Below are 9529 nucleotides of genomic sequence, written 5' to 3'. Positions count from 1 at the left end.
AAACTTGACCTTGAATAATCTTGCCTGGGTCATAAGGCACTACCCAGAGTAATGCAATAGAACCTATCATTGAAAATTATAGGGTTTTCTGCAATTAGCTTCCTAAAATAAAGCATATCGAAACCAGCAGCAATAAAAAAGTAGCACAGAGTCCATACATTTCCTCAGAGCTGACAATATGTTTGCTTGATCATGTAAAAAAAAGAAGTAAATGAAGAAAGAAAATTTAAAGCTACTAAGTAACTAACTGGACCTCAGATATTTGTGGATTTTTGGAGGGATTGTGATTTTATTTTTTTTACAGTGACATAAGATCTCTGTCATTTTGTGGCTGAAAACTAAGTCATAACTAAGCCCATATGAAGATGATGTCTGCAGTTCACTTCTAAAATCTCTGAACATTAGGTCACCTGAACTAAATCTGTTTAAACCTCAGAAGTAATAAGATAGCAAAGATATAGAAAATTCAAATGCTGTTTCCATCCCATGGAGTTCAGAATTACATTATACACAGAATATAATTAACTCTACTGTATTCTATTCTAAATAGTAGGTTAAGAGAGTAGAATTCATCTATTAGCATAAACAGAATTAGAGCAATGACATGTACTATGTTAACTAAAACATCAGCAGAAATTGAGTTACAGGGGAAAATGAGGATGTAGGCAAAACGCATAGTCTTATATCTAGGGAGTGATATGAACTATAATTAAAGTAACAAACTAGAAATTAATACAGGAGTCTGGAAGATGATGGAGATTTTCAAATCACTGATTAATACAGGAAGCAGCAGGAGAAGCAGAGAATGAAAAACTCTCTCTCTGTAAAGAATAGTATTTCACCAGGGCTATGCAATTCCCAGGCCTTAAAAAGCAAGAGATCAAAAGACAGAATGAGAATGTGACATCTAATGGTGGGATTCATCTCAGTTAACTCAGTAATCTAAAATCTAGTCTGCTCTACTAAGCTAGTTATCAGTGCTCTTGCTACTGCCTACTGAAAAGGTGGGCTACTCAGAGGGCTGATCACCCTGTATTATTATACTGGGGTGAATTACGCAGATGAAGTTTATCTTTCTTTGCAACTGCGTATGGAGGGAGCCTGGACAGCCCTGTGAAACTACACTTCTGCCTTTTAAATAGCTAATATGAATGTCAGTTAATCCCAAACAAAGTAAAAAAAACTTTTGTGCAAGGAATATTTCATTTTCAAATATTTAGTCTTAATCTGTGCAGAAAATAGTGTTCAGCAGATTTAGAATCTGAGACGCTTCTTGTAAAACAAACACTGTGAACCTATACCAAAACTTTAAATGAATTCCGCAATGAAACTGAAAGGAGAATATTTGGCAAAACAATTAAAAATCTTGCCCCTCAGAAAAAATGTGAAGGGATATTTTTATAAATAGACACTGCAATAAAGACGACAGTATGTAACCAAGAAATAATGATGGTCAGAAAGGCTGGCTATTGAAACTTCTTATGCCATTACTCCTGAACAATAGAGAGTGAAGGATAGGCTATATTTATACTATCTAACATAATCATGTTAGTGAGAGGAAAGTGGAAATGTTTCCAGGAAACATTCTCACTCATTTATACAAATTCAAAATCACAGATTTGTGCTTGTTGTTCAATGTTTGTAAAATCCATAGCAGGAACAAACATTCAGACCTAATATGTTTATTAAAATGGTAACACAACTTCCTTGTATCTTCTGGGTTTTTTGCATGAAAGCATTATTTTGAAAATGTAATTTTTTTTTTTTATTCAGATAATACAAAACACAGCAGTTCCTGCAAAGTGCAGTTAATCCCTGTCCAGCGTGTGCCATTCAGCCCAGGCCTGCAATTACCTTTGCCCTGTGCAGGAAGAACATTTCTCCCTAAGACAGGCTTTGAGGACTATTTCCTGTCATGCAATAACTTATTCCTGTATTAATAGATTTTCTGGCAAATGTCTAAGCTCTTGTTAAGCTCAGGTAACAACACCACCACATCAGAATGGCCTGTTGTGAACTATATCACCTTAGTCGTGTGCAGTGTGGCATTGACACAGGTATGCACCTTTCATTCACACAGTGCTGCAGGTCATACAAATGCCTAGGTGTTTTCGCATGTGGCAGTGTTATCCCCCTCACACCTCAGAAGTCTGAACAGTGAGAAAATATTTCACAGTGTAAACCTCTTTACAAGGAGTAGGAAGTATAACCTGAAAGCTTACTTTCTTTCATAAACATGGCTGTTTAAAGGCACCGTTAAAGAAGGTGCAGTCAGTGACTATGTTAAAAGTAGTTTTATATTCAAATACAAATGATTAACAGCATCCACTCTTCCATTTCCCCTATAAAATTTCTCTTTTGCAATATTGAGGGCCTCTCTCTTGATACGCTGCATCCTACCAGACTCTGAACAGACATACGCTGAGGTAGGCCCCATCCTAGGGAACCCTGTCACAGCTGACAAAGTGCTGCACCATATTGCCAGTTATAAAATGTGGGATTTAAAATCACCAGATGTAAGTGTGGCATTTCAATCTCAATATTGTATGTCTACTCTATTCTCAGATGTAAGGCTTCATCCAAAACATATTAAAGTCATTAAGAATCTTTCATTTGGCCTCAGCGAGCCCTGAATCAGACCTCCAAAAGCAAATAAGTTGCTTTCTGATACTGTTTTCTTGCTTTTACAGTAGCCAAATGGAACCAGAGCTTACTCATCTTTAGCATACTCTGAGGTCCAATCATGCAGTGTTTACTCAAATTAAAATCCCACTGAAAACAGTGTGGATTTTTTTTCCACCTCACAAGTGTATGATAATAGGTCAACAGACAAGCCAGCAAAATTCAGCAGCTCTCTATTAAGCTTATTAAAAAATGGAATGTCCTAATTAAGGATGGAATAGGCTCCTCTGTGAAATCTACTGCCAGCAGTGAAAAGGACAATAATACAACAGTGTCTTTTCACAGTTAGGCTCAATCTGTGACATACAGTAACTGACTAATGATCTAGTTTCTTTCAGAGATGTAGACCAGATTTTGAGCTAAGGTAGACTGATCTATGTCCTTTTCTTCAACAAACCTATATCAACTTATATCAGTTGGAATCTGACCCATTTTTTTGTGATGTCGCCAGTGCCCACATGTTCCTAATTTGTCTAATAAGCCACACAGCTTTGCTCAGTCAGTAAAATATGAAATCCCTCTGCTCTTTTGCCACTGCTTCTCTAAACAAACATAGTATCAGCAAGGAAATGTGTGCTGGAGCTGATTTTTTATTTTCATTTTTTCTATATGCATGAACTATAAAAGAAACAAACAATAGATACAAAAGAATCATATGCTCTTTTTTTAAGGAATGCACCTCATCGAAAGATTAGAAATCATATTAAGTGCTGACTGCAGAGAAGTCTGGAGTTATTAGCTTCTGCAGAGATGAGGTTTTGGGGTTTTATGGCTGTTTGTTTTGATTTCTTCCTTCTGGTTTCTTTCCCTTGTTTACCTTAGTAGAAATGTAGGACATAAAATGCTTAAAAGAAGACATGTATCTGAACAGAGCACGGCAGTACGCTGACTAATGAGCATCTCACTAAGTACATCTATATGAAAGAACAACTTTGAAACTCTTCATTCTCTAAACATGTTCATTATATTCACTTTAGACCATGTAATTGTATGGCAAATTGAATCACACTAGTGAGCTGAAGGCAACTTAGGAAAGATCATTATTGTTTATTTTATTATTCTTGTTACAGAATTTAACTTAATTTGAAATCTGTATTATTGCCCCAACAGTGAAAAGCACTGAAATCTTATTCTGGGTACATTATACACTATTTGATAAGCATATCTAAGTGTGTGTGCTTATGTATCATTCATTCCATAACAATAATTTTATTTGTCCAAATAAATGCATTTAGATACTGATTTATTTTTTTTTCCTGGACAGCATATTCTTATATTTTATATTTAATTGTATTTTCACTGTTTTCTCTAAGCTTCTTTTCTGTAAAACTCCAACAAATGTAGGGAATTTTATGACAGTAAAAGGAAAATTTTTACATTCCCATATACGTTAACCAGATGTACAAAGTATCTCTCTCACACTGAAATGATGATAGTCTCAAATTTAGAACTATTTTTCCCTTTAAAAAGAACTGTTCATGATTTTCCTATACACACTCTACTCAATATGGCCAATTAATATGATTTTGAAACTCATTTACACTTGTGTGTATCAGAGGTAGACCCAATGAAATGTGCAGCACTATCCTGTTGTAAAATTGTATGCAAATCAAGCTTATAAACTTAAGAATATCAAATGAAGTAATGCATCAAATCTAGTATCCACTCTCTGCATGTGTCAAATGGTTAGTGCTTCAGAGAAGGGCAGATCTGCTCTGGAGTCCAAACATAAAACCCAACAGCCAGGCTAAAGAGACAGATCTGTGGGATGAGCAAAATAAGAGAGGACACTCAGCCCCCTGTTCCTTACGTTACCGAGCAGAAAGAGAAAGAACAAGAGAGCTGTCCCCCACAGAACTACGTCTATTAACAGCCTGAGAGTACTCTGCCATTATCCTCTTCTCTGTGCAGTGTACTGCCCTCTGAAAGTTGAGAAAGTATTTTAGAATAAGAAAATACCATCAACATTTTTTAATATTAGCTTTACACACACCAAACTGAATTAAAGAGATTTCCAAGAGTATTACTTTGATCTCAGATCCTTGGCTGGAGAGATTTGCTGGTAAAATTTATCAGTTCTTGCCATTACAACAAAAGAAAAGGGCAGTAAGGACAGGTTTAGGAACAGCTGTGCATTACCCTGCTTGTATTTTACCAGACAACACTGCTATGCAGTCTCTGAACGTTAGTGCCCTGTGAAGGACTGTGTCCTTGAATTTTCTTTGACAGACTTTATTATTATCTGCGTCAGTAGAGGTCACAGAAGCAAAAATCTATTTTACACATTGTTTAAAGGTTGTTTCTCAAGAAACAGTATAAGAGTTGTTTCCTTTTGTACTGGTTAAAAGATGCTGCTTTCCAAAATTTGTGCAGATGGATATTCCTGTAGCAGATTCACTATGATAGAACAGTTCAGCATTAAAACAAGGCACTAGAAGAAAAAATAAGTTTTAAAGTGGAAATGTGGCTTGAAGGATTTGAACGTCTGAGAAAAAGGGATTTTTCTCTCTTTTTCTTTAATTTGAAAAAAAAAAAAAATCTCATCTGTTTCCTGTGATAGTTTACTGAAACAGATTGAATATATGGCAGAGCATCTGTCATTGCTCTTTAGTATAAACAGAAAAATGCAGCTACTCACTTATTGCTAAGCTGCTTTTAATTTCAATAATGTCCATACTTTTTTCACAAACATGTTTGTGTTTTGCTGCAAAAATATTGTGAGCTGTTTTCTAAATTAAAATCAGATATTTTAATACCATATTTAATCATTAGATAATTATGGTTTCCTCCTATATATATATATGGGTGATAAAAAGTAGGATTCATCTCATCTATTGTCAGTTAAAGTTAATCCAAGCACGAGGAGCTCTCTCTGTCTTTCCCCCTCTCTCTCTGGTTAAAGGAGAATAAATGCATTCAGGATACATGTCAGGCACCTATATTAAATATCTATTGTAGGATGGAATTTGATTGTAGAAGGATATTAGATAGCATTGGTTATTTCCAAGAAGAGAAGCCAAGTCTTGTCCCTAATGAAGTCAACTGAAAGTGTGGATTGTGATTTATGTAACTTTGACTATTGATTGTAATTCTCTAGAAGTTCAGTGTCAGAACTTCTTATATCAGGAGCAGCTTCCAAAGTTATTTTATCAAAGTCCGTTCCATAACTGTGGAATATTTTAGTACAGGAAAAGGCTAGAATGATAGTTAGGAGAATGAGGACTGATGACCTATGCTAAATCAGGGATTATTAATTTACAGTTGGCTAACATGTCATGACATTTGGAAATATACTTATACCTTAAACCACTCTGCAAATCCAGATTTCTTTAAAACAAAATCAAGAGTGATGTCTGCAAAATTGTGAAGCATTTGACCAAAGCAGTTCATCAAAATTTAATAACTTTGTTTAGTAACAAAACCCTGAAAAACTGTGTACTTTCTACACTGGACAACTCACAAATTAAATGACATTATAATAATGATAATTAGGCTTTGCAATTCTTTTACATATATTTCATGCAGTTACAAATTTATACTATTAAGCAAACTTGTTCCCTGAAATTTGATATGCACAGCTAAACAGTATTAATGTGTTGGCTGCTATCAAGTCATTCATTTTAATTTTAAATCCCACAGTGCTTAGTACATTTAATAAGTGACAAGCAAGGTAACAGCAAAATCTGAAGTTTACAAAATTATTTGAGTTAATCCAAACCAGAGGATTAAGTAAAATGTTAGAGAGAACTAAACAAATGAAGTGAAGGGGGAAATGATATTCAGAATAAATAAGTGCAAAGCAATTTACACATGAAGAAAATCTTAAGCTGCTTGCTTACCTCTGTCTCAAGAAAGGAACCATTAGTCATTGCAGTAATTGAGAGATATTTTACTTAATTTACAACTACAGTCAGAAGGCAAACAAAACATTGAGCTGCATAAGAAGTAAAATGATGAATAGCACAGAGTTGCAAAGTCCTTTTGTATATATCAATATTTTAGTGTCATCTGGAACACTGTATGCACTATGGCATGGTGCTAGGAAAGAGATTACACACAAGATCCCAGCCTTTATGTATTATTCCAGCTTCTACCAGGCTTTGCAAGATCAAGAAAGAATCTGTGCACAGCGGAAGGGAATGGGTTGCCAACATCAAAATAAGACAACTGGGGACAAAGGTGAGTGCTACCTAAATCTCCTGTTTCCTGTTCCAAGAAGGTCCATGTTTTTTATTCATTACTTACCTCAAAAAACTAAAATGGAGAAAAGAAGCCTGGAAAGAATGACCAAGATTAAGGAAGCACTCATTTGAAAAGGATTTGAAAAGACTGAGATTTTTTTGCAAAGAACATTCATAGGAAGAGCTATGATGAATGCATATCAAATAATGAATGGCCTACAGAAGTTAAATGTCTGTTCTTCTGATCTTATACCACAATTAGAAAGACAGCACAATGATAACAAAAGAATCAGAGATTTTGAAAAACAGTAGGAGAAAATATTTCTTCACATGATGTGTAATTAGACTGTGGGACTCATTTCCAACAGCTTAGGAATACTAATGAGGAAACTGAGAAAGACTGCTAAGACCTTAGCCTCAAAATGTAAGCTGGACACTTACTATGAGACATCACTTTAGTGGAATGATATCAGATTTGTGAGGATAACTGGTTACTGCATATTCAGCGTAAGAGTCTAGTATGAGACGCATGAGAAGGGAAACATTAAACATCCAGGTATATAACCCCTAAGGTACAGGAGATAAGAGACAATACCAGAGATCAGGACTCTTGGGTTTCTTATTGATGGGCCATTGAAGGAATCACCCAAAACCTTGAGGAAGTTCAAACTGAACTTTCCAACTGATAAGAATGGGGAAACAAGATTATTGTTAGTCTTATGGGAAAAAGCAGATTTATTGTGGTATCGCTGAGGTGTTATGTGGGATTATATAAAAATTATTATGGGACATGTAAAAGAAGAACAAAAGGCATAAAAAGGAAGGGATCCAGGTGATTTGGAGAAGAACAAGTGCAGGAAAATGTAGAGAAATGGGGATAAAAGAGCTGCCCGAATATAAGCAAACTGTTACTATTCTTGTATGGCCAAGCCTGCACCTGACTGCTGTCCTGTCTCCTCAGTAAGCTTTATTCCTGACTATTTGCTGTGTGAGTGTGCTCTCCCCTGTGTTTCAGCGGGGTGTATGCATGCAGTCACCAGCAAACTTCAACCACCAGACTAGGTGGCAAGTCAGGCAAGAGCCCTGGGTGGCAACAACTGGAGAAGGGGCTATAGGCCACAGAGGCTTTTCACTGGGGGACCAGGAACTCTAGTGGCTGGGATCTGGGGGTCAGCCTTAGATGAATAGAGTGACCAGGGCCAACCACTTGGTGAATCTCTGGGGGTATGTGTGTGTGAGAGACATTAGCAAAGCCCCATCCTGATCTGCAGAGCTGGGGCCTATGTTGTCCGTGTTTATGTAAGTGCTGTTGGTGTTTTTGTGGGTGCCAATCAGGCACTGCTTTTGTGGCTGTGTTGAGCAGTGTGGTGGTTATGTTTTTGTCTCTGCATCTGCATGTTTGGAGCTCCTTGTTACTGGTCACCTGCAAATGTGAGCAGCATCAGCCTCTTCTATCAGACTGGGACAGGAGGAACCTGCAGGTCCAGAAGCCCACCAAGTTTGGAAACCTTTAATATTTAGAGCACAATGTGGCAAAGACTTTACCCAATTCTGCTTATGCTGAAGAACTTTGACTTTTTTTGAAGGCTCTGGTACTGGTCACTGTGCAAGTCAGGCACAGGACTGCATGGCCCTCAGGTCTGCCAATATATACCAATTTCTTTTTGAAGACTTTCTGTGTGAAAAAAACTCTTCTTAACTACCAAAATTTATATGAACAAAGAAAATACATGATATCATGTAAGAAATATTCACACTAAACAAGAAATGATGTGGACTCAATTTTGCTTCTTGTAATAAATAATAAGAATGTAAGAACAGTTTGTGCTTAATATTTGTACCATCCTTACCTATAAACTTCCCAGTTCCATTTCACTGTGACAAGCAGCCTGTAACAAAGAGATTATATTTACTATGGTAAGTACCATGCATAAGGATCATATTTCATGCAAGTTATTTTTCAAATTTAATGTTATGTAGGTAGCAATTTTCATGGTCGTAAAATTGAGTTAACTTAAGAGAGACCTATAAAAATTAGACTGTGTATATCAAATACAGTGGTGAAATGTCACACTGAAATCCATTGTGGTAGCCTGTGTAACTGTATATTCAGAACATTGGTTCAATTCACTTTGGAATAAATACTGGAGTGTACAAAGAACTGCAACTTCTATTGAATTTAGTGGTGATTTGACAGAAATAAAAAATGAAAAAAAATTAATAAAGATTTTAAGATTTGATTTTTTGATAATGTATTACATGATACTGCAATACCATGTTCCAGTTCAGTTAAGCACTTGGGAAAATCACTATTTATTTCTGTGGTTTTTAAGGACATACTTAAATGATGCACTGACAGACCATCAAACAGCAGAGCACTGTCAGGACTGTATAAACAATTCCTTTTAAACAGGCAGAGGTAGGTTTTCAGAGAAAAAATTCCATATGTACATAACAACAGGTGCAAAAGTAGTAGCTGCACCAGGGAAATCCAGTAATGTATGTGCACCATTCTTTACCCTGATACCATCAGTACTATCTCCCATGAAACTACAAAACTTTTCAATATGCCTTAATAGCCTGATTTGCCTTTTTAGTGAAGAACAAAACTCTTTCTATAATGTTGTCCTGGTTTCAGCTGGGATAGAGTTAATTGTCTTCCTAGT

At 36.0% G+C, this 9529-nt stretch overlaps 1 pseudogene; it reads left to right on the top strand.

Moving 5' to 3' along the window:
• Positions 1-2002: 2002 nt before the first annotated feature.
• Positions 2003-9529, top strand: part of LOC115334097 — a 62438-nt pseudogene continuing 54911 nt past the window's right edge.

The sequence above is a fragment of the Aquila chrysaetos genome, chromosome 2 (assembly GCF_900496995.4).
Source record: "Aquila chrysaetos chrysaetos chromosome 2, bAquChr1.4, whole genome shotgun sequence".
NCBI classification, from domain to species: Eukaryota; Metazoa; Chordata; class Aves; order Accipitriformes; family Accipitridae; genus Aquila; species Aquila chrysaetos.
The sequence above is the reverse complement of the archived record's forward strand: the minus strand, read 5'-3'. Positions and strand labels throughout refer to the sequence as shown.